Source organism: Oryctolagus cuniculus, chromosome 5 (assembly GCF_051225735.1).
Source record: "Oryctolagus cuniculus isolate XC-2025 breed Fujian yellow rabbit chromosome 5, ASM5122573v1, whole genome shotgun sequence".
NCBI lineage: Eukaryota > Metazoa > Chordata > Mammalia > Lagomorpha > Leporidae > Oryctolagus > Oryctolagus cuniculus.
Window position 1 is genome coordinate 124,381,657 of NC_142871.1, and position 23,791 is coordinate 124,405,447.

The 23,791-nt window shown below is 46.0% G+C and overlaps 1 long non-coding RNA gene across 4 annotated transcripts in view; it reads right to left on the minus strand.

The window, feature by feature from the left end:
- Positions 1-23,791, minus strand: part of LOC149126637 (uncharacterized) — a 115,830-nt gene that overhangs the window by 46,925 nt on the left and 45,114 nt on the right. For 2 of the 4 annotated variants that reach the window (XR_016234046.1, XR_016234047.1), the window contains exons 2-3: positions 3,676-3,816; positions 3,502-3,591 (exon numbers count right to left, since the gene is read on the minus strand). This is a non-coding gene — a long non-coding RNA (uncharacterized LOC149126637). The remainder of the gene's footprint in view (positions 1-3,501; positions 3,592-3,675; positions 3,817-23,791) is intronic. The other 2 variants (XR_016234045.1, XR_016234048.1) reach the window with 1 other exon arrangement.

A 23,791-nucleotide genomic window follows, 5' to 3' on the forward strand; every position in this document is an offset into this window, starting at 1 on the left:
AAATTTTGTGATTTTTCTCCTTTTATCTTCATCAGTCTAGATCTAGAGGTTTAGCAACTTTGGTGATGTTTTTCAAGCAATTAGTTCCTAATGTTGTTGATACTCTATTTAGGCATCCATTATCTACTTCACTGATTTCTGCTCATAATCTTATTCTTTCTTTCATTTCACCCATTTTGGATTGAATCTGCTCATTTTCTAACCCGAAAAATGAAAGGTTAGATAATTGATTTCACACCTTTCTTCTTTCCTCAGACAGGCATCTAAAGCTATACATTCCTTCTAAGCACTACGTTAGCTGTATCCACAAATGCTGATACTGCATTTTCACTATAATTCAGCTCAAAATATTTTTCTTCTTTCATCCCCAGATTCATGCTGATTAATTTTCAAGCATTTAGTATTTTTCAACTACATTCTTAATAATTTATTTCTAGCTAACTTCCACAGAAATCAGAACATATACTCTGTATTATGTCAGTCCCCTGATATATATTGAGCCCTGCTTTGTGGCTCAGAATAAAATTTAGCTTAACTAAAGTTTCAGTTACTTGAAAAGATTTTGTTCTTTGAAGTTTTTTGGGGAAATATTTTGTTATTGTCAATTAGATCAAGTTACTTGACAGTGTTAATGGAACATACTTTTTGTCCCCCAGAAATATCCCTTATTATTAAATATATCTTTTCTTATATTAATATATTCCTACCAACTTTCTCATGGCTAGTGTGTACATGGTATATTTTTTATATTAGTATTTCTAATTGTATGTGTTTGACATTTACAGTCAACACATATGTGAATCTCGCTTTTTAATCCAATCTGGCAAATTTTTATTTATTTATTTATTTATTTTTATTTTTTGACAGGCAGAGTGGACAGAGAGAGAGAGAGACAGAGAGAAAGGTCTTCCTTTGCCGTTGGTTCACCCTCCAATGGCCACCGCAGCTGGCCGGCGCACCGCGCTGATCCAATGGCAGGAGCCAGGTACTTATCCTGGTCTCCCATGGGGTGCAGGGCCCAAGCACTTGGGCCATCCTCCACTGCACTCCCGGGCCACAGCAGAGAGCTGGCCTGGAAGAGGGGCAACCGGGACAGAATCCGGCGCCCCGACAGGGACTAGAACCCAGTGTGCCGGCGCCGCAAGGGGGAAGATTAGCCTAGTGAGCCGCGGCGCCAGCCCAATCTGGCAAATTATACTTTTTAAATGAAATGTTTGGTTCACTTACACTAATATAGTCATTGGTGTTGTTGGATTTAAGTTCATTGTCTTTCCTATTCATTTATTTGTCTTATCTGCTCTACTGTTTTCTTTCTTTCTTTCTTTCTTTTTTTGTTTCCTTACTTTTTTCTGTTTGGGAATTTGAGCAGTTTTTTCTATTTTTTTTTTTAATCTTATGAGTTAACTTTTCATCTATATCATCTATCACTTTGTGCTTTGTTTTGTTTTGTTTCAGTTAAGATCTCCAACTTAAATTTATCACAGCCTGTCAAAAAATAATATTTTAGGGCCAGTGCTGCGGCTCAACAGGATAATCCTCAACCTGCAGCGCTGGCACCCTGGGTTCTAGTCCCGGTCGGGGCGCCGGATTCTGTCCCGGTTGCCCCTCTTCCAGGCCAGCTCTCTGCTGTGGCCCGGGAGGGCAGTGGAGGATGGCCCAAGTGCTTGGGCCCTGCACCCCATGGGAGACCAGGAGAAGCACCTGGCTCCTGCCTTGTGATCAGCGCGGTGTGCCGGCCACAGCGCACCAGCCGCAGCACACCAGCCGCAGTGGCCATTGGAGGGTGAACCAACGGCAAAGGAAGACCTTTCTCCCTGTCTCTCTCACTGTCCACTCTGCCTGTCAATAATAATAATATTTTATTTTATGTATTTCCATCAATCTGCCTCTTATACTTTGAAATCATGTGTTTTAATTTTTTTGTATGTTATTATCTCCCAAACACATTCTATTTTTGGCTTTAAACACTTTAAAGAAAAAGTCTTTAAAGAAACAAGGGTGGGGCTTTTACATTTGCTGTTAATTTAGCATTTCTGTATCTCGTTATTTCATCTATGGTTCTGAGGTTCTACCTGGTATCATTTTACTCCTGATTAAAGGTCTTCAGCTTTTCTTCTAGTGCTGATTTGGTGGTAATAAATTATCTGAGCTTCTACTTATGTAAAAAATCTTTTTATTTAAACCTAATCTTTGAAAGATACTTTTGCATTTTTTTCAGGATAAATACTTCTTAGTTGAATTTTTTGTTGTTTATCTCAGCACTTTAAAGATAATTTCTCTAGTGTTGTTTCTAAAGAGAACACAGCATTCAATTTTATCATATTTCCCCTTCTTATAAGTTGTCTTGGCCAGCGCCGCGGCTCACTAGGCTAATCCTCCACCTTGTGGCGCCGGCACATGGGGTTCTAGTTCCAGTCGGGGCGCTGGATTCTGTCCCAGTTACCCCTCTTCCAGGCCAGCTCTCTGCTGTGGCCCGGGAGTGCAATGGAGGATGGCCCAAGTGCTTGGGCCCTGCACCCCATGGGAGACCAGGAGAAGTACCTGGCTCCTGCCATCGGATCAGCGCGGTGCGCCGGCCACAGCGTGCCAGCCGTGGTGGCCATTGGAGGGTGAACCAACGGCAAAGGAAGACCTTTCTCTCTGTCTCTCTCTCTCACTGTCCACTCTGCCTGTCAAAAAATAAAAATAAAAAATAAAAATTTTAAAAAATTTTAAAAAAAGTTGTCTTTTTCTTTTATAATTTTTCTCTTTAGCTTAGGTTTTCAAAATCTTGATTAAGATATGGTTAACTTGTGCTTTTCTGCTTAGAAATCATTGCGCTTTTGGGATCAGAATTACATGTCTCATTAATTTTTTTTAAATTTTCAGCCTTTTTTTAAAAAAATATTTTTCTGTCCCATTCTGTCTTTTTTTCTTCTGAGATTCTAAGTACACACATGTTGAACAACTTTATATTGTCCAGCAGATTACTGATTAGGTTTTTTTATTGTTTCTTTGTTTTGCTTATTTCTTCTTTCTGTGAGCTCCATTTCAGATAGTTTATCTCCCCATCTTCAAGCTCATTACACTTTAATTTTTCAGTGCCCAATCTATTGCTAAGCCTTTCTATGGGATTTTTCACTTCTGATAGTACATTTTTCAGCTCTAGTTTTTTTTTTCATTTGATTCTTCTTTATATGTCATTTCCATTTCTTTATAGGGGTCCCATTTGTTTCTTCATCACTCTCATACTTTCCTTTAAATCTCTGACCGAATTTAAGATAGAAGTTTTTAACTTCTTGTCTACCTTTTTCAAAACTCTGTTATCTGGGGTTATTCATGTTGACTAATTTTTTCTCCTAGTTTTGGATCACATACTCCTATATTGTAATATAGATGATAGGAAAAGAACGAAATAAGCTTCAGAAACAACTGAATATCTGATATTTTTAACAAGAGGAAATCATTACCAGCATCATGAGTATCATTTATTATATGGAACCACACAGTCTCAAGACTTACCTTTGAGTTAACAAAGGGGATCCCAAGACCTGAAGCATACTCCCTTTTCTGGACCTTTAAATGTACCTGGTTTCCAACAGGGCAACATATCTAGAACACAAAAACAGGTTTAGTCAGCCTCAGCTTTCCCAACATCAACCATTGCAATTCCAGCTATTTGCACAGGATCAGTACCTGGTCGCTTTTGACCTCCTGCTTCTTGACCACTCCCCAGCTCTATAGTCAAACTCTTAACACCTGCCTTTGGTTCCTTGAAACACAGGGAATTTTCAAAGTGAAAGATCACAGCAATCTTATTTACTTACAGTGTAGAACCTATAAAAGAAAGATAAACAGTATAAACTAACTGAAGTGGGATAGGAGTTTTGCCTAGCAGTTAAGATGCTGGTTAAGATACCTGCATTTCATATTGGAATACCTGGTTTCAATCCCCAGCTCTAGCTCCTGATTTCGGCTTCTCCAACTCAGTCCCTGGGAGGCAGTGGTGATGGTTCAAGTAGCTGGGCTCCTGCCACTCACGTGGGAGACCAGGATTGAATTCCTGGCTGTAGTCCTAGCCAGCCCCAACCATTGTGGGCGTCTGTGGAGCAAACTCGCAGATGGGAACACTCTATCCCTCTGTCAATCTGTATCTTTCACTCACTTTTTTTCTACCTCTTGAATAAATAAATTTTTAAGATAACTGTAAGTAACCTGAAAAAAATTAAACCTGCATTCTATCCGCCCTTATCATCACCAATCTCAACATCTTCAGTCAATTAAATAACAAAGCTTTTTTGAAATGGTCTCTACTCAGGAGTTTACAGTCTTACTGGGCAGGATAAGCATAAATATCCAGAAATAACCTAATCCTCATAGGTCATTTTCAAGAATATTCAATTCTCTGTGTTTAAGCTCTTGGTAAAATCATTAAAATTCTAATGCTCTTAAAATGAATTCAGAACATCTAAGATCAACACACCATATTATTTTGGTCAATTTAGGCTATGAAAAAAAAAAGCAAAGTAGTCAAACCACTGACTTAGAATTATGTGGATGCCTCCAAAACATAAAGCAATCAAACATTATTGAAGGTTGTGTAGAAACTCGCCCCAAAAAGCAATTGGCAAAACTGTCCACTTTCCAATGGTTGTACAAACACAGGGTTATCAAGAAATATGCATCAGCAAAAATAAATAAATAAAATAGATCTCCATGTGTCCTCTATTGTTCTGCAGGACAGGTTACAAAGACTCACAAGTGAGTAGAGAAATAACTATTAAAAAACTGAATTCCTGTCTACACAATGCCAAAACATCTAGTAAGTCTGGTTTATAAAAAAAAAAAAATGTCAACCCAGATGTTTGGCACTGCATAGACAAAACATCCAGATGACTGGCTGAACTTGTGAATACACTGCTGAAATGGACCAGATGTTCTGGCTTCCCAAGGCTTCAGGGCCTAGCAATCCTTGGGGACACAAGGAGAAAGCAAATGTCCCCAGCAGACCTTCACCACCTGCATACCTTCCCTGGAAACTGCAGTGGGTGTGCGACACAGCGGGGTTTAAATTAAAAACGTCAGTGACCACTTTATGAAAACCTAGTGAAAAGTACAAGAAGGACATAATGTGATATTTATCTGAAATCCATGTTTTGGGAAGTCACTGAGTCACATCTATCTTGAGGCATTGTGGTTGCATTTCTAAATAGTTTCCCCCTCAAAACTTTCTCCTGCAACCCAAGCTTTGGGTTACCCTTTCCCAACCCAGGGTACTGTGGGTTTTTTTTTTTTTTTTAATAGGCAACAGTGGAAGCTGAAATCTAGAACTTTCTCTTTTCCTCAACACTCTGCCCCTTTCTTGCTCCCTCCCTCAACACCTCCTTTCCTGTCTTTCCTTTCCTACTGTGTGCACAGTGGGAAAAGGAGAGTAAGAATCATGGTAGGGTTTCTTCCAGCACAGGCCAACCAAGGGGTGGCCCTGGCAGAAAAGAGCCAAGGCTGGGCACGGCAGAGCCAAACAGGGATGGACGGCAGGAGCAGGGTACAGAGAAGGGGCCAGGCTGCTGCCACTGGGAGGAGGAAACCCACAGGGCTGGCAGCTGGGACAGGCCCAGAGCAGCACTTAGAAGGATGCTAATTGACAGGGTGGGACAGAGCCACAGAACCCAGAGTCCCCTGCAGCAAATTTGTCTAAAATGATGCCTTGCAGGAAACGGAGGGCAGCAGGAAAGGAAAAGTCTCAAAAAACACCGTGTGATTACTGGGCTCCCAACTGTATTTAGAAAACAGCTTTGGCTTCCGTCAGAAAGTCCTGATATGCATTTAATCTGTTATATAATTTTTGCTTTCAGAGAGGGATTTGTTTGGCTTCTTTAAAAAAAAAAAGGTCATTAAAAGATTTCCTTCACGTCAATGTTTTCTGGGGGCCTTTCTGGGACAATTTCTGCTGTTTTCTGAGAAGAAAAAGAGGAGGCAAGTCTGCTTGCTTGCCTCCCTCTGCGAGAGACTTATGAAAACAATCTTCCAACGGGCACTGGAGGAGGACTTAATGCATCTCTCATCAGGATACAATTAATAGAACAAGTGAAGTGATGTGGGAAAGAAAAATAGACGGAGGAAGAATTCCCCACTCCCTCCATGAAGCTGGCCCGAGCCTGTGCTGGCAGAAGGAAATCAGAACGCCGATCTGAGAGCCGAGAAAGCCTGAGCGACACTCCCACCCTGACCCCAAGACCCACGGGACACACCCCGATTTCACCAATACCAAAGGATGGCAGAGACAGACAGGGACATTTCAGTGCAAAAATCAACCGTATTCTTTTCCTCTCTTTGGACGCAAGAGAAAAGTCTCTCCACCATTTCAACCACCCCTACCCATCCTGCCTTTCTCCTATCCACCCCCCTCCTCTCTCAGGGATTGGCTTTATTTAAAAAACTATATTTCTGCCCAGGCATTCAAAAATGCTGAGTGCCTGAAGCAAAGTAGTAGAATAAGCATGTTTCTTACTGCTTCTTGGCAACGTTGCGGCCCAAGACCTGCTTCCAATTAGAGATCATGTGGCTTCAGTTTAGTATTATCATGAAAATGAAATTACCACTTTAGAAAAGTCAAGTTATTTTGGAAGTGAAAACTGCAGGTCAGAGCCCACCAAAATTCCAAAAAATTTGCTCAAGAAACATCTTGTTGAAGGGTCAGAATGGCCTGGCTGATACACAGCCCAGGGTTGTGATCTGCCCCACCGCTCCTGCACACCTCCTCCCACCTGGTTCTGGTGGTCAAGCTCACGGTCTTTGAAGGAAAGGCAGCCTTTGGGTGACAAAGCCATGCTCGCCCTACCTGCAGAGAACACAGCCAGCCTCTCTGGCCATTCTCGGAGCTCCGCCATTCACCTGCCTGGCAAATATTCTACCTTAGCTAGCTCTTCCTCTACTCCCGTCAGTATCTTCCCTCCCCAACAACATTTTAAATTCCTGAGACCAAAGGCCATGACTTTGCTTATTTTGTAGTTGCATTAGTTCTTAGACTAGGAAGGCACTTAGTCCAATCCCTTAATTTTAAAGACAAGGCTTGTTACTAGTTTCTGGTGGACACGCCATGAGGACCAAGGCCCCTGAACCCACAGAGTGCCTTACCATCAAGTGCCCTTGAAATGTGGCATTGACCAGACGTGGTAAATCCTACATACCAGCAAGGTGCTTAATTGAGCTTCTGAAGACTGGTTTCAATACCTGGGGCCTCCACTAACCAGCTCTGTGACTTGACACCAATTGCTTTATATTTATTCATCTTTAAAACTAGGGAAATATTGATATCCACCTGGTTGGTTTTCTGAAGCTTAAATAAGATATAATTAATATGCATTCCATGTACATACTAAGCACTAATTAAATGGCTATTGTGTTATTTTCATTTTTATTATTATTAGAAATGTGATCGGTAGAACTCAAACACAGTGTTTCTTTTATAGAAACCTCCACAGCTATTCATACAAAAACATGGGTTTGTTTAGAGGAAATGGCCTGTGTCAGCTTTCTGGAATCATCTCTGTCATTATGAAATTCCAGGAACTGGAATAAAAGAGCAAGGGGGTGGGAGAGAGGGCAAGTTGGTTCTTTACAAAGCAACGTGGACCAACCAGCCAGATCCACAATTGTAGGCTGTGAATCAACAACATATTGAGCACATTCCAAGTATCAGGCTCTGTGTCAGGTGCTGTGAGAAACTGAAGAAATATTAAACACTGGATCTGTCTTCAAATGGACACAATGTAATGACAGATACTGAGTGCATGGGAAGAAAACTAAGATTCCAACTGTGTGTGGTGTATCCCTTGGAGTCTACTAACAAGTGCTACAGAAAGAGATGGCTTCCAGGTGGTGTGGGCAGGCAAGATGTCTTGGAGAAGATGGAGCTTAAGACAGGTTGTGAAGGCTTAAGTAAAAGACTCAGCTCAGCAGAGACGAAGAAGCGGTTCTCCTCATACTCAGGGAAGAGTGAAGAGTGTGTGCAAAGGCCCATATGTAGGAATGTCATGGAATATTTAAAAGCAGTGAGAGGCGAACATTCAGTCTAGCAAGTAAGGTGCCACTTGAGACACCTGTGTCCCATTTTGGAGTGCCTAGGTTTGAGTCCTAGCTTCACTCAATTCTAGCTTCTTGCTGATGCACGCCCTGGGAGACAGCAGATGATAGCTAAAGTCATAGAGTCCCTGCCAGCCATGTGGGAGACCCACACTGAGTTCCTGGCTCCTGGCTTTGGCCAAGCCTATAGGCCTAGCCTTGACCATTACAAGTATTCATATTCTCATCTGCTTTCTCTCTCTCATAAATAATAACTTTGAAAAATTAAAGGCAATGAGACCAGAGGCCAAGGGTAAAGGTATAGCTATAGGGTTAGGGAACACAGAGGAGAAGAGTTGCTTGCAGTTATACTGTGAAGCACTTTGAATGCGTTCCTTCTTGCAAGGCCTCAGTATGGCTATTCAGAGAATAGTGTACTTTTCTTATGCAGTGCACGATCTAAACTTAGATGGCAGGCTGGCTAACTCTTTGGGATTCATTCTGTACATTGCTGTGAGGTGCTGAAGGTTTGTTTTTGAGGGTCTCAGAATCTAAATTTTACATCTGATGTTGAGGACAATTCACTCAACTTGGACGAGTTTTGGAAAGGCAGCTAGTCAACAAAATCATTGACCAAAAACGAGGAAAAGGGGCTTGGTAGAAGAAGGAAAGAAGCTGTATGCTTTAAAGCCCAGGCTTTTGACATTCACAGTCTGAGCACTTTTGGAGTCTAAAGAATCCTGGTCCAAGCTAGTAGTTCTTCTGAGACCACTGAGAGAAGGAGAAAAAAAAAAAAAAGTCAGAATAAAGCACATCACAATTGTGTCCTTTATGATGGGCTGTTTCTCCTCATCTAATAACACAATTCTGGAAGGGGTCTGGAGGAGGGCAGGCGGGCTGTGGGGCTGTGGGCACAGAGGCAGGGAGGGCAGCAGCAGGTGGAATGCAGGAGGTCCGGGTCCCAATTACTCCTTTTGCCCTTTTCACTGTCTTTGAGAACAATGGTTTTGTGGCCCACGTCAAAAATACAGACAAATCCATGATTGTGCCAAGAAAAACTCCCCTGGATGTAGCATAACACTGAGTCTAATGTGAGGTTTTGGTTGGGGGGTGGGGGAGAGCAGCACGGAGGGAACACATTACAAAAGCAAACAGCAGTGGGTGTGTGGTCCTCTTCACACACGGTGGCGACTTCTGGTGCAGGCTACTGCAAATGCCACTCCGCCCTGAGCCCCTAACCCGACGCCTGCCCAGGGCAGAAGGAACCCCAAGGCACCCTGCGGCTGCCAGCCCCCGCCCCCACCCCGCCAGCTCTGGATTTCCCTGAACCCCAGGGCAGACCGAAACTCAAAGGAGCCTGCGAACACGAAAGGTGTGGAGCAGATGCTGGGGGCGGAGGGTGCCAAAGGGATGGGAGCAGATGCCTGGGAGTTTCTGCCATCAACACCTACTTGCAGAGTCAGGTCAAGCCGTCGTTTGCAAATGCCTGTGTAAAATTATCCATCTCCTGCCCTCCACCGAGCATGACTTGGCTGGCGGGACAAGGCATCCTGGGGAGAAACGCAGCTGGCTCGGGACTTCACAGAAAACTTGAAAGACCCCGACGCCGGCCGCACCGCTTCGAGGCGGGAGGACTCTGCAGGGGTCGGGGATCCCACGACCACGGGCCAAGAAGCCTCCCCAAGCCCGCGCGGTGGGCGCGCGGGGACGCCTGTGGCTCCCCGCACAGCCTGCGGGGGCGCTAGAGAGCCCGGCCTCATTCGGCGCTCAGCACCCGCCGCTGCCTCTGAAGACCGCAGGCGCGGGCCCAGTCCCGCGGACCCACAGCTTCCGGGCCTGAGATTTCCGGGCCCAGGCGGACCCCGGGTCTCGGGACAGAAACCGAGGCGGAGCTGCTAAAGGGCGGGCCGGGCCGGGCCGCGCGCGGACGGCGGCGCGGGACAGGCGCACAGCGGCAGCGCCGGCGTTGCCCTCCTGCCTCCGTTCTCCTCGCAGTTGCGGTGCCGCTTGGGGCGTTTCAGTCCGGGCTCCCGCCGCAGGCGCTCGCTGTGCGGTAAACTCCCTGCCAGGAGAGGCATCCCAGGGGTCCGCGCACCGCCTGGCCGCCTCATCTCCTTGCCTCTCGGCTGCCTTTTCCTCACACACACACACTAAGAGACATAGCTCCCCTTCCGATCCTGCTTCTCGCTCATGCACACCCTGGGGGGCAGCAGGTGATGGTTCAAGTACCTGGGTGCCTGCTCCCCGCCCCCCAACGCCTTGCGAGACCTGGATTGAGTTCTGCCTGGCCCTGGCCCCTGGCCCAGACCCAGCCATTGCTGGCGTTTGGAGACTGAACCAATGGATGGGGCGCTCTCGCTCTAAAATTACATCAGTAAATAAATTTAAAATAAAACAAATGAGCTGTTCCTCCCCCACAGGGTCATCTTTGCCTCACACCTGGGTGGGTGCCAGCAAGTACACACCTCACTGGGAGAAGACGGATCCCTATCTCTCCTCTTTTATATTACTGTACATTTAGGGGGGAAATGCTGCCAAAAGTGCTCAGAGACTTCCGGTTACTCAAATCATCCGTTCAGGCCTCAAAATCTGACTTGTGGACTGTCAAAGCCATCAGCATCACCCCCATCGCCTGTTGCTGTTACAGCCACATCAGACTCCCATTCTGTCAACCAACTGTTATTGAACACGCTGTGTGTGCCGTGGACTGTTTCTTCTGGGCCCTGGGAACCAGGCCAATGAGCAGAACTGCCAAAGCCGCTGCCCCGGCGCACCTTACCTTCAAGTAGAGGAGAGAGAGAAGAAGCAAATGCATACGTCCAGGCAAGGAGCGGTCAGTGCTGAGGGTAAAAACAGAAGTGATGCAGGGGTGAAGAGCAGCGGGACAGGTTGGTAGTACTTCAGCCATGAGGAGCCTCTCAGAAATTCTCTCTTTCCTGGCACAGGTCGCAGAGCAATGGGGATGTGTGTTTCAAAGACATTTCTCACTTAGAGAAAAACAACTCTCAACTGCCCAAGGCATGAAGGCATGAAGGCGGTGATAGACAGGACAATCCCTGTGTTATCGCAGCACCTAACCACCTGTCATCTGCATTTCCACCCGTCCCATTCACCTCTCACAACAACTCTCTGAATGTTAGTCGCAGGCTAAAACTGAAACAGAAGCCTAGGGAAAGGGCTTTCCCAAAGCATTCAGAGAAAACTGTGGCAGGGATGGATCAGAACTCAGATCAGCTCACTGCCAGCATACATGTCCTGAGAGGTCATGTTGGATAATCCTAATATCAACTATATCAGATTTCCATGAGAGATACGTGCCTTGGGCCTGACATCAGCCTGCTCAGACGTGGATCGCTATGTGAGGCCCTAAGTCCCTTCTAGTTTGGAACAGCCACACAGTTGCCAATGGGCAGGTGAGTTACAGAGGTAGCATAGGTATCCCACTCTTATGTAAACAGCAGCCGTCTTCAGCCAAAAACCCAACAAAAAGAAGGTAAAGAATAACATGTCACACTTTGTCTACTATATTTGCTGTAGCTGTTACATACATACATGAGCATTTGATCAACTGTGCATTTTTTTTTTTCAAAGATTACTTATTTGAAAGGCAGAGTTACACAGAGAGAGGAGAGGCAGAGAGATAGAGAGGACTTTCATCTGCTGGTTCACTCCCCAATTGGCTGCAATGGCCAGAGCTGTGCCGATCCAAAGCCAGGAGCCAAGAGTTTCTTCTGGGTCTCCCACACTGGTGCAGGGGCCCAAGAACTTGGGCCATCTTCTACTACTTTCCCAGGCCATAGCAGGGAGCTGGATTGGAAGTAGAGCAGCCAGGACTCGAACCAGTGCCCATATGGCATGCTGGCATTGCAGGAGGCTGTTTTACCTGCTGTGCCACAGCACTGGCCCCAGCTGTGCATATTTATAAGTGGATTTCTCTAGACTATTGACACATGAGTCCCAACCTCTCTCATATATAGTGGAATTAAGGTGAAAATATCTCCAGTTCTATGGGACTTTGGCCAAATCTTTCTTCCCTGTCTGACCTCAGTTTCCTCCTTTTGTGAACCAAGCATTTTGGATGAGATGGTCTCAAGTTTCTTTCCCCGTTTGACCGTCTCACAATTCCATGCAAGCATGTAGACTTGGTTAAAGACCCTAAGTGAACCCTTGATGATGTGCCCCTAGCTGGAGAGTTTCCTGGCTAGAGATATCGCCTTCTGGATTCATCCTCCCAACAAAAGATGCTCTTCCCACAACAAAAGGCTTCCTGGGCCTTTCGGAGGTGGAGTACAGAGTGTGCTCATTTCCTCAAAATCACTGTCCATTGCTGATTGAAACCCTGAGGGAGAATAAAGTGTTTGGGGGTTAGAATGGGAACGAAAAGGGAAGAGCGGGAACGGGCAGAACACAGGAAAAGAGGAAGAGAAGTGAAGAAAGGAAGAAAAAGAAGTGAATGATGGAGTGGTAGGAGCAAGGACAGGAAATAGCCTAGAAAAGTATTTCCAGAGCTTTGTGATCCGCATCTTATGTCAGGCATGCGGGCTTCATTAGTCTGTGTGTGTGCGTGTGTGCGCGCGCACGCCACGAAGCGTGTATTAATCACCCTGGTGACGAGCAGATGAAACCAATGATTCCCAAAACTTCCTCTGAAATCAGCTGGAGAGACCACGTACGTGATGTTTCCTCAAACTGGCACCAACATATTCATCCTTCATGGGCCAGTGTCCAAGCAAGACACTTTCCTCTTTTGCTTACCCCACACACTGGGATGCACCCCTGGAATCTTTCTCTACCCTGGAGGAGCAGACTTCATGTCATCCATCTCCCTGCCAACCTCATCCGGGGAAAGCTTGTACTTCTCACCTTCCACACCCCATCTGTAAGCTTCGACACTCCACTTCCTTCTCCCTGATCCTTTTTCTTGCTGGCATCCTTCGGTTTATTTTTCACTTCCTCCTACATGTAGAGTATCCCAGTCTTACAGAAACAGTCTTCAAACTAGGAGTGCACAGCTCTGTGGGGACCCAAAGATGTCTTAGAAGGGTGTTCAGATGTGAATTGTTTCAGAGAATCATTTTCCAAATCCTCAACGGCCACAAATGTTGTTAATCTCAGCACCCACAATGTGACGCTTCTGCCCTTCTACTTCCCCTTTCCTAGTCACCATTTTCCTACTTGACAAAGTGTGGCATATGTCTTGTGCACCCAGAACTTACTTTGGGACATTAGCTTGGTGATTGAAAGTTCTGAGATACCGAACAAGGGAACAATTCAAGAATCCAATGCTCCTGGAAGGAGTCCCTGGACAGCAAATCAATGAGGAATTTAGTAAGAATTATTGAAGGGGAAGAATCTTATTTCTTCCAAGAAATCAACTATTGTCAAAGTTCCGTGCATTTAACCGTGTGTCTGTCTACCTATGAATTACAAATGGATTGTTGCCATGGGAATGCATCAATAAATGTATTTGAGTTGGAAATTCAAGTCAGATTTCCTTTTTAGAAAAACTAAGGCTGATTTGATGCACGTGTCTGACCAAGTGAGTCACTTTTGCCAAGGGGTTTACTACAACTGGACATTGTCCCTAACTGAGTTTTAAGGTAATGGCAAAAAGTATGTAGAAAGCAAATGCATAATATGCAGATATTACAACATTAGCAACTATTAAATATGATTAATTTTAAATGTTGTGAAATACATTTTGTTTCCAATTATCTGCTGCTGTCTTTGTAAGAAGACTCTCTTCGGGCTAGGCTTGGTCAGATGGCTTGCTGTGGCCTATTTATTGAATGTGAACCTGGGGTCAATGCTGTGGCGCGGCAGGTTAAAGCCCTGGCCTGAAGCGCCAGCAACCCATATGGGTGCCGGTTCTAGTCCCGGCTACTCCACTTCCAATCCAGCTCCCTGCTATGGCCTGGGAAAGTAGTAGAAGATGGCCCAAGTTCTTGGGCCCCTGCACCCATGTGGGAGACCCGGAAGAAGCTTCTGGCTCCTGGCTTCGGATTGGCGCAGCTCCAGCAGTTGCAGCCATCTGGGGAGTGAACCAGTGGATGGAAGACCTCTCTCTCTGTCTCTACGACTCTCTGTAATTCTGTCTTTCAAATAAATAAAATAAAACTTAAAAAAAAAAAGAATGTCAACCATGGTTGTGCAGGGCTTTGCAGGACACAATATGGTTCCACAGAGCTCTCTCTCCTGGCAGCTGTAAGAATGGTAGGTCCTGGCATTTGACTCAGCAGTTAAGATGCCCCTTAGGATACCCAAATTCCATTCTGGAGTCCCTGGGACCCAGTCCTGGCTCTGATCTCAGTTCGAGCTTCCTGCAGATGCACACCCCAGAGACAGCAAGTAATGGCACAAGTAATTGGATCCCTGCCACCCATGTGGGAGACCCAGATTGAGTTCCTAGCTCCTGGATTTGGCCTGGCCCAGCTCCTGCAACTACCAGCATTTGGAGAGTGAGCTAGCAGATGAGATCGTCTTCTCTCTCTCTCTCTCTCTCTCTCTCTAACTTCACCATCTCTTTAAAATAAAGAAGCAAATGCATATTTTCATTCGTGTCCCCAGCAGTCTGTGCTCCTTTGGTCTAAATCCCAGAGAAAAGATTGCATGTGGGGCAGAGGCAGAGATAACCTGCAGCCAAAGTGCCATTAGAGTATGTTTGTTTCAGCAGCGTTAAAACTGATTAAAAAGGACTAATATAGATATCAGCTCATAAACACCTGAAAGGGTAAATGCCTTTTCTAAAATTTACTCAGAGCATGTGAAAACAAAAGGTTTAGAGGCCTCCTTTTCAGAGTAGTGGCCATTTCCTATTAGATAAATCACCTTTCACCGTTCCTGCAAGAGTGTTAATCAAGTACCAGGTGCTAGCACTGGACATAGAGAAGAGGAAAACATAGGCCCCAATGTCAAGGGTATTACAGTCTGACACAGCAGAGATGGACAGGTAACATACTCCATTGCACAATGAGCATGGTTGTGGATGTGAGTCCAGAAAACACAGATATCACAAAAAAAAGGGAATGACTGTGCTTCTGTAAGGTAGAAGACACTTAGCAAGAGTTATTGGAAGAGATACAGTAGGGCAGCTCATTTGAGTCAGAAACTAATGCGTCTGTAAATTCCTAGGGATGTGAAAGGACATGGTATGATTACAGAGCTGGCAATGTTTGGTGTCACTCTTCAGAGGCAGTGGAGGAAGATACAGTCTGTAGCAGGCAGATCCTAGAGCCCTGGCTCCTGGTGTTCATGCCCTTATAATAACCCTCTCTTTTTGGCAGTGGGAGGAAATTATGACTTATTTCTGACCAATATAATATGGCACAAGTGGTGCTGTGTCAACCCCAAGACCCTATTCCTTTACGTGAGACTCCTAGAAGATTTGCCCTAGAGTCTGTCTTTCCCTTGCTGGTCGTGAGAAAGCAACTTCATCAAGTGGAAGCCCACATGTCAAGAAACAACCAGAAATCTCTGGGAGCCAAGGAAGGCCTCACTCTGTAACACAGTGAAATAAATTCTGCTAATGAAATAAATTCTGTCTGAGGGAGATGTGGAGTCTTCCTCTTCTGGGCCTCTGATGAGACCTCAGCCATAGCTTCATCACATTTCAGTAGGACCTTGAAACACAGAACCAACTTAAGTTTGTGGGTCAGGCTCCTGACTCAAAGAGACTGTGAACTACCAAGTGTGCATTGCTTTACATCACTGAGTCCATGGTCATCAGTAAAACAATGGCTACAGATGTGGGACCAAGCTGTGCTACTCAGCTGAGATTTTATTAAAAGGCCAATGAAGAGCCAGGGCCATGGCTCTCAGCAGGGAAGTGACAGAGCTAAGTTTCAGGGTAGGACAACCAGGCAGGAGAAGGACTTCAGGTGACAAGGCTAGAAGTCTCTTATCTTCTACTAAGCCAGGAATGCAAATGAGCATGTCATGCCCAGACCAAGAAAAATCAAAAAACACAAATTCATTGAACACCTACAGGACGCTGTGGTCAGTGAAGAAGAGGAAACTAGTGGGGGTCACAAAACACGGTCCCTGCCCTTGTCAGATTAGAAAACACATTGGATGCTCATGCAAAGCTTGACTGGCTGGTTTTGTTTGCTCTTATCTCATTAACTAACAATAATCAAGTGCATGATCCTTGAAACGAGGAATGGGTCAGAATCTCTTCCCACAGGGTGACCAAGGAAGGCTCCGGCAAGGAGAGGTTCTGGGATCCGTCGTCAGGGATGGGGAGAATTTGGATGACCAAGCGTGGTATTTAATGGCCTGCAGGTGATGTCTTGGTGAGAGACAATACAAGTTAAGTTGTGAGCAAACTTAGAGGAAATAAAAGGAAGGGATTCTAGCAGGAAAGGCTGGAGCGAGATTGGGAGAATTCAGACCTTTCCTCTTCGTGTTTGCCTATAGTGTTGGCCACCTGCTATAACGTGGTGCAGATCAGCCAAGAGGGCTTCATGGAAGAGGTGAATAGTGAGCCAGTTCTGCAGGAAGGCAGGGTGTGGAGAAGGACCGAGGAGCAGAAAGAACCACCCTGTAGGTTGCAGGAGAGAGCCAGGGGTATGGCATAGATGCCTCTTTTCAAGACTAGAGACAGAGGATGAGAAGGCTAGGAAAGTTGGTTTGGGCCAAATGAAAACCTTAAGATAATGTCCTTTGGAGCCCACATTAGTCCTAGCCGCTCTGAGATCATGTCACCCCCTAATTATCACCTTTTAATAGCTTTCTATTATCTTTGGGGGAAAACAATGTCCCCCATCTTGTGCCTGGTACCACCTGGTCTCACCTCTGCTTACCTCTCTGGCTTTAGCTCATACCCCCAAGACCCTTATAGCACCCTAGGCTCACTTCCTCAGGACACCCAACTTCTCTCCTGGGCTGCTTCATGTAAGCCAGGTGTGGTGGAAGGAGGAGGATGAAGGTGCTTCCAAGGAGAACTTCCCTGAGCCCTCCTCACCCCAGCCAGGGTCCTTCTTTGTCCTACGCGCTGGTGGCACTTGCCAGCTGGTGGCACTTGCAGCACTTGTGTGGTTATAATCCTGGGTGACAAGACGCTGAGTGTCTGTGGTGTTGCTCACCACCACAGTCTCCAGGCCCTGCGCAGGTCCTGGCACAGAGCCGGCACCCAATAAATGCCAGCCCAAGAGGGTGGATCCATGAGCTCACTTCTGCTGGAACTGAACTCAGCGTAGCTGACAAGGAGTCCAGTTTGAGGCCGGTGCTCCCCACCACACAGCTTGTGCTGCGCTCTGGCCACAGTATGACATGAAGTCGTGCTGCTCATCTGTGACAGAGTAGCCACCAGATGCAAAACGCTACCCCGACTCTGCGTAAAGTGCTGTCACAGCCATGCATCACAACTAGGCAAGCCAAGTCACAGGATGACCCATTCCTAGCAAAGGACTGTTCTTAGAAAAGCAGCGAGAGAGCCGGCGCCGTGGCTCAATAGGCTAATCCTCCGCCTTGCGGCGCCGGCACACCGGGTTCTAGTCCCGGTTGGGGCGCCGGATTCTGTCCCGGTTGCCCCTCTTCCAGGCCAGCTCTCTGCTATGGCCAGGGAGTGCAGTGGAGGATGGCCCAGGTGCTTGGGCCCTGCACCCCATGGGAGACCAGGAGAAGTACCTGGCTCCTGTCATCGGATCAGCGCGGTGCGCTGGCCGCAGCGCACCGGCTGTGGCGGCCATTGGAGGGTGATCCAACGGCAAAGGAAGACCTTTCTCTCTCTGTCTCTCTCTCTCACTGTCCACTCTGCCTGTCAAAAAAAAAAAAAAAAAAAAAAAAAAGCAGCGAGAAGCGGTGTACAAAGGGACCAGGCCTGGCTTGGCAGCTCGCACTGCTGAGCTGCACAATGCTTTTATTGGCAAGTCCTCACAACAAACTTCGGAGCTTGTCTCTACCATTGGTAGATAAGAAACCAGGAGATTTTGATCACCTAAGGTCACCTGGCAAATTAACAGTGGAACCAAGGTTCAAGCTCAAAGCCACGGGCAAGTCAACATTTTTATTGAACAGACATTGTTCAAATGTGAACTCTCGGGTTTCATCTGGTGATTTCATTCCAATTGTATGTAGACCGAGAGAAACCCCAGTCTGGCAGAGGACTTAATCATTAGAATGTAAGAGGATTTAGGACTTGCTCGGGTTAATGCCAAACTCAATGCTGAGGACAGACTTGCGAGTGAAGAGGAAATGAACGCCTGAGAAGCTCAACTTTTTGGAGAGAAGGAAAAGGAGAGGAGAGAGTTGATAGAACTCAGACTGGGAGGCCGAGAGTCCCAGGAGGTCCCTGTGTGGGGAGAAGGGGTCAGTGTTTGGTGCTTTTAGAAGCTTGAAAGAAGAGTGTGTTAAAGCCAAGCCCAGTGGACAGCATTTGAATCCTGGCACTACAGCTTCCTGTTTCGGTGACCTCAGGAAACCAACTGGATCTAGTTAGCTAGACCCTCTCGGAATTGTTTCACAAATTAAGTGGGAGCAATTCCAGTGAAGCAGAGATGACAAACTATAGCCTGTGGATCCTCTCACCCCCCTCCTCCTGTTTTTATAAATACAGTTTTTTGGGGACATAGCAACACCTGTATGTGTGTTGTAGCACCTGTAACTGTCAACACGCTATGATGATGAAGTTGAGTAACCGTGACAGATCTTAGGCCCTGCCAACCTGAAAATATTTACTGCTTGGTCTTTTCCAAAAATTTTTTCTGACCCTCAATGCAAAGCACTTACTAACGTATATTTTGTACAAAGCATGGCACATAGTAAGCACTCCATAGATATGGAGTGCCCCTGACTTCAGAATGGTTCAACTTGCAAGTGTTTGGCTTTACAATAGTGCAGGATCAACTCACACTCAGTGGAAACCATACCTAGAATGCTGAGCCATACTTTGGTCTTTCCCTGGGCTAGCAGTATGTGGCACCATATTCCCTCGTGCTGCTGGACAGTGGAAGCTCCCAGTCAGCTACATGCTCACGATGCTCGACTGTGAACTGTGTTGCTCAGCTAGAATGTTTGCTATGTTAGTTGTACTAAATGCATTTTTGACTTAAGATGTTTTCTACTTTCTATGAGTTCATTGGGATGTAACCCCATGGTCAGCAGAAAAGCATCTGTATTAGCTCTGACTATCTAATCCCTTCTTCTGGGGTCCAAGTAGGGTGACTGATTTTCCCAGGGCTGCTGAGTGAGGCAGTAGAAAATAAACAGGGTTCAAGAAAAGGATTAGGGGCCAAGCAAAGGATATCAGAAAACTCGATCCCAGAAGAATGCATGCCCAAGACACAGGAAATTCATTTCAAGGAAATCTGCATGTCAAATCCAGTGTCATGAGTTGCGCTGGATGAAGAACCAAAATGGACAGTAATCAGGAATAAGAAGGCTGTGGACAATAATTTTCCTAATGTGTGTTTACCTTATTAAGAAAAACCAGGAAGCAAGGCCTGGAGAGAAAGGTTTTCAGAGCGGATGCCTTTGACCCCAGACTTGATGGCAAATCTCTATCTTAATTAAGTTTGGGGGCTATCTATTCATTGCAGTCCATGATTTATATACACCAGGAGAGTAGATTAGAAATTTTCCACTTAATTTGTGTTTTGTAGCCTAACACGTCTAATCTAGAGTGTAAATAATGAAAATAGGTGTCAGTGGGGTCAATAATACCTTTGTACGATCAGATAACCATTTGGGTGTGTTTGAACCTGTGTTTGCACCAGGTTTTGAGCAAGCATGTGGTTTTAACATGAAGGGACAAAACCAGAGGCAAAATAATCTTGTTGCTGGTGTTTTTGTCTTATTTTGCTTTGTGTTATTTTTTGCTCATCTAATGCAGGGATGGCAAACACTAGTCATTTGTGCTTCTGCTCCTCTGCTCATGGAGACATTAGTAAATCACCTTGGTGCATTTTCTCATCAATCCCACACTGCTTTGGAATTCTGTGGAATGTCAAACTCTAGGAATCTACTAGATTGCATGCAAGATGAAGTGAAATGTCCATCCCTAGATCCATAGAACATAGTGGGTGCTTCTTCAGTTTTTTATTGAATGATGAATAAATAAATGCATTATTGAATGGAGGTGATTCAATGGTTGGCCTCTAAATGCAGCAAACTGCTTTGTTGGTTTATACGATGAATCACAAGAGAAATCAACCAAGTTAAGAATGGAGTTGGAGCAGGTTTGGGTTTCTGCTGGAGAAAAACCCCAACACATGCTCACAGCCTTGAAGTACTAGTGACAGCTATGTCTCTAAATCCCTGACTATGGGAGGAAATGGCTTTGGAACCTACTTACTGCAATTGTCCAGCAGTGTGGATTAGTAGAGGGAAGTTTCATTCATTCATTTATTCAACAAATCTTAATTTTGTCATTCAGAATCCCAGCAGGTCAGAGACAATGAAGGAAGCAGATGACTACAATAGAGGTCATTTTATGAGTTTAATAAAGATTCTATTACAAAGTAATAGATAATAATAATGTGGTATTCTGGACTAGAAGCAGAGGAGATGCATTGCCCACATGGCCTTCCCTGAGCCAGTGAAGAGCTGGCTTCAGAAGAGAGACTCGGCCAATCTACACACTGGTTTGCTCCTACTGTCTCCTGCATTGGCTGCATCCTAAGGGGAGGCAGAGGAAGGGCAAGGGAGCCCATTGACACGGTTCCTACCAGGCAGCTCCAAGGCAGGGCACAGGGTGGACGGGAAGGGAGTGGATCTGGAGGAGCAACACCAATCCCCACCCTGAGGCTGGGTGACCGTGTTATGCCAGACTTCGTTCCAGACACGAGGGCTCAACAGTGAGCCAGACAAGCAAAAGGCCCTTGCTCACCGGAAGACTGCAATCGAAAGAGGAGAAACAGAGACACTGAACTAATGAAATGTTAGCACAAGATGATTTCACATAGTTTAGGAAACCCAAAGCTGGTGGTATCTTACCATATTGTTTCTCTGACCTTTTCCTAAATTAAAAGATGAAGCATCTCCAGTGGATAGCGCAGATGCCAGGCGGGAACACACAGCCTCATTGACTGTTTACTCTTGAAAAGAGGAATCTGGCACTGTTTTCCTATCTTGTCTTTTTATCACATGCTCGCTTCCAGTGTCAGTCTCTCTTTCAGAAGTTTGGGTTTGGAATGGGCGCCGTGTTTAATTCTGGTTTCTGCAATCTTGGTAAATCAGGGAGAAAGATATATCCAGTGGGCAACACAAGAATGCTTTATTTGCGTAAGAAAAATAAAATAGATTTTTTTTCAGAGTTGCAGGAATAGAGTCTTAACCATGCTTTGGTCTTCAATATCCACTCATCCCAAGAAATTTTTGATCCAATCTGCTCTGGATTCTATCCAAAGAGAACCATGACACTTCTTTTCACCAATAGTATTTCAAAGTGTGCTATCCTACAGGGCCTTTTTTTTTTCCTAGATTGTAAAAGGAAGTCATGCTGTAGCCAATATTTTGAAAATGTTTTTGTGGGGGGAACTCTAGGGAAGAGCTGGCGAGAAGGTAGAGGTGGGTGGGATGATGAAGGTTCCCTTCTGATTCTAGAGTATTGATTGACAGGACACCAAGTACACATCCCAAAGTCATCAGGCTAAGTTAAGAAAGTGGAGAAGGGCTGGCCAGACTTCAGGAAAAAAAAAAAAAACATGCAAACAAACTCACAAGGAGGAGAGATGGGTTCACAATATTAAATGAAGTCGTCAGCAATCACAAATCTTACAACACATTCCAGAACAATGAAAAAAGAGAGAGAGGAAGAAAGAACCCAAAGCAGCTGAGCCAGTCTTTAAAGCTTTTTAATTTAACAGAACCCATTTTTTATGGTAACCAGGATATGTTTCTGGCTTTTCCAGCTGTCACATGATCTCTTGTCCAGATGTGAGGGTGTAGATCTGGGTCTGGACCAGCCAGAGACCGCAGCGCCTTCCTTCAGCTTGCAGCTTGTTACTGTAACTCAACCGTGTTCCTCTCGGCTACAGAAGCCCCACATTAATATGTGGTACAACAACAATAACACAGGAGGGGATAAAGTTAACCAAAACATTCACATGAATCTGGTCAAGGGGAGAGGCAGGGGGGCGGGAGGCAGAGCCAAGCCAGATCGGTTTATTTGTCAGCTCCGCACAACGCTGAAAACGAAACCTCCACGTGTGTGGTGGTCTGAAGACTTCCCCTTTTCTCACCTACTGTGAACAGCTTTTACCCAAGGACAAGACTTCCTGGAGCTTTCTTCAGGAAATTAGCAAATGCCTCCGTTTGGAACGTCAGGTTGCAGGAACCCACAGCAAGGCCAGAAGGAGCCTCAAGAACCGCAGAGTGCAGGGCTTCCTTCAAAGAAATTTCTGGAAGCCCAAGCCTTGACCACAGAAGGGGTGAGAACGAGGAGGGCGGGGGACGACCGCCTGCCTTTGCGCCTTTGCCAGTGACCTTTGGGGAACTAGCCCTTCAGGCTGCTCTCACAGCTTCTGGCAGTCGCTTCCATTTGCTAAGCCTTGATTTCCTAACGCAGGGAGCGGAGACCATAATAGAAGCTGCCTCCAGGGGCCGTGTTCAGGGTTAGTGGTGAGCACTTGGTGCACTTTCCTTCATTCCTGAATCCGCAAACATTGAATGAGCACCTACTATGCACCATCTGTCCCGGAGCTTGGCCTGCCTCCGTGAGCAAAACAGACAGGCATCCCGACCCGAGGACCTCACGCAGAAATGGGGACATCGCTTCATAAATAAGCGAATGAATGAGTGTGTCCACAGGAGACCTGCGTTCCCAGAGTAAAATAAATAAATAAAAGCCAGTTGGAGACCAGGGTCATTCTGGGAGCAGGTGCCACTTACTACAGTGATCAGCGCAGGCCTGGTTGAGAGGGTGGCTTTGAAATGCATCCAGTAGAACAAACAGTATTTCCAAGCTTGTCTGAATTCACCAAGGATCCTATGCAGCCAGCTGCCTCTCCCACCTCACTTCTAGCTGGAACAGTCAGGAACAAGTGGGTTTGCGAGGATGGATGTGAGCAGCTGGACAGCACCGGGTGTCTCCAAGACCCCCCATTGAGGAGCCTGCTGCCCTGCCTGCCCGGTGCACACCCCAGCCCTGGCTGCAGCTGGCTCCAGGCCTGCCTGCGGGTTTCCCCTCACCCGTGAAGCAGAGGGGTTAAGACAAGCAGAGCCCCATGTCCCCTTTTGCGGTGCTAGGAGAGGCAAGAGCCGGAGATTTATGACGGGGCTCCTCTGTAGCCCTTTCTGCCTTCACTCACACCCGTGCTGTGCCACAGGGCAGACGCCAGCCCAGAGCTCTGCTGGGGCCTCCCCCACCCCCTCCTGGCGCATCCGGCTTTCGGGACACTTTCCCTTCTTCCTTGGAGTGTCAATCCTCCCAAATCCTCTGTGCTCTGCTCGGTTTGACTCCAGCCCCAGTGGTGAGAGGGAAGATTTATTTCCACAACTTTCTGTGGGGAGTGCTTCACAGAAGACGGATTGTTCCAAGCGAGATTTCCACCGGGCTGTGGAAGGGGCAAGAAACCTGCTCCCCCCACCCCCGCTTCACCCCCCCAAATAATGTCGCATTTCTATGAAATCCTTGACTCTGAAAAAGAAATAAAGAAAAGCCTATAATCGTTTGGGTGCAGGAGTATGAAGGTATCTATATTTTATGTATAAATACACACGGGCATGTGATATCGCACACGTATACACGCCTTAAATCACAGAAGCTCGGGGTCGCAAGGGCGCGTCTAGAAGTTCCCCTCTCGCCTAA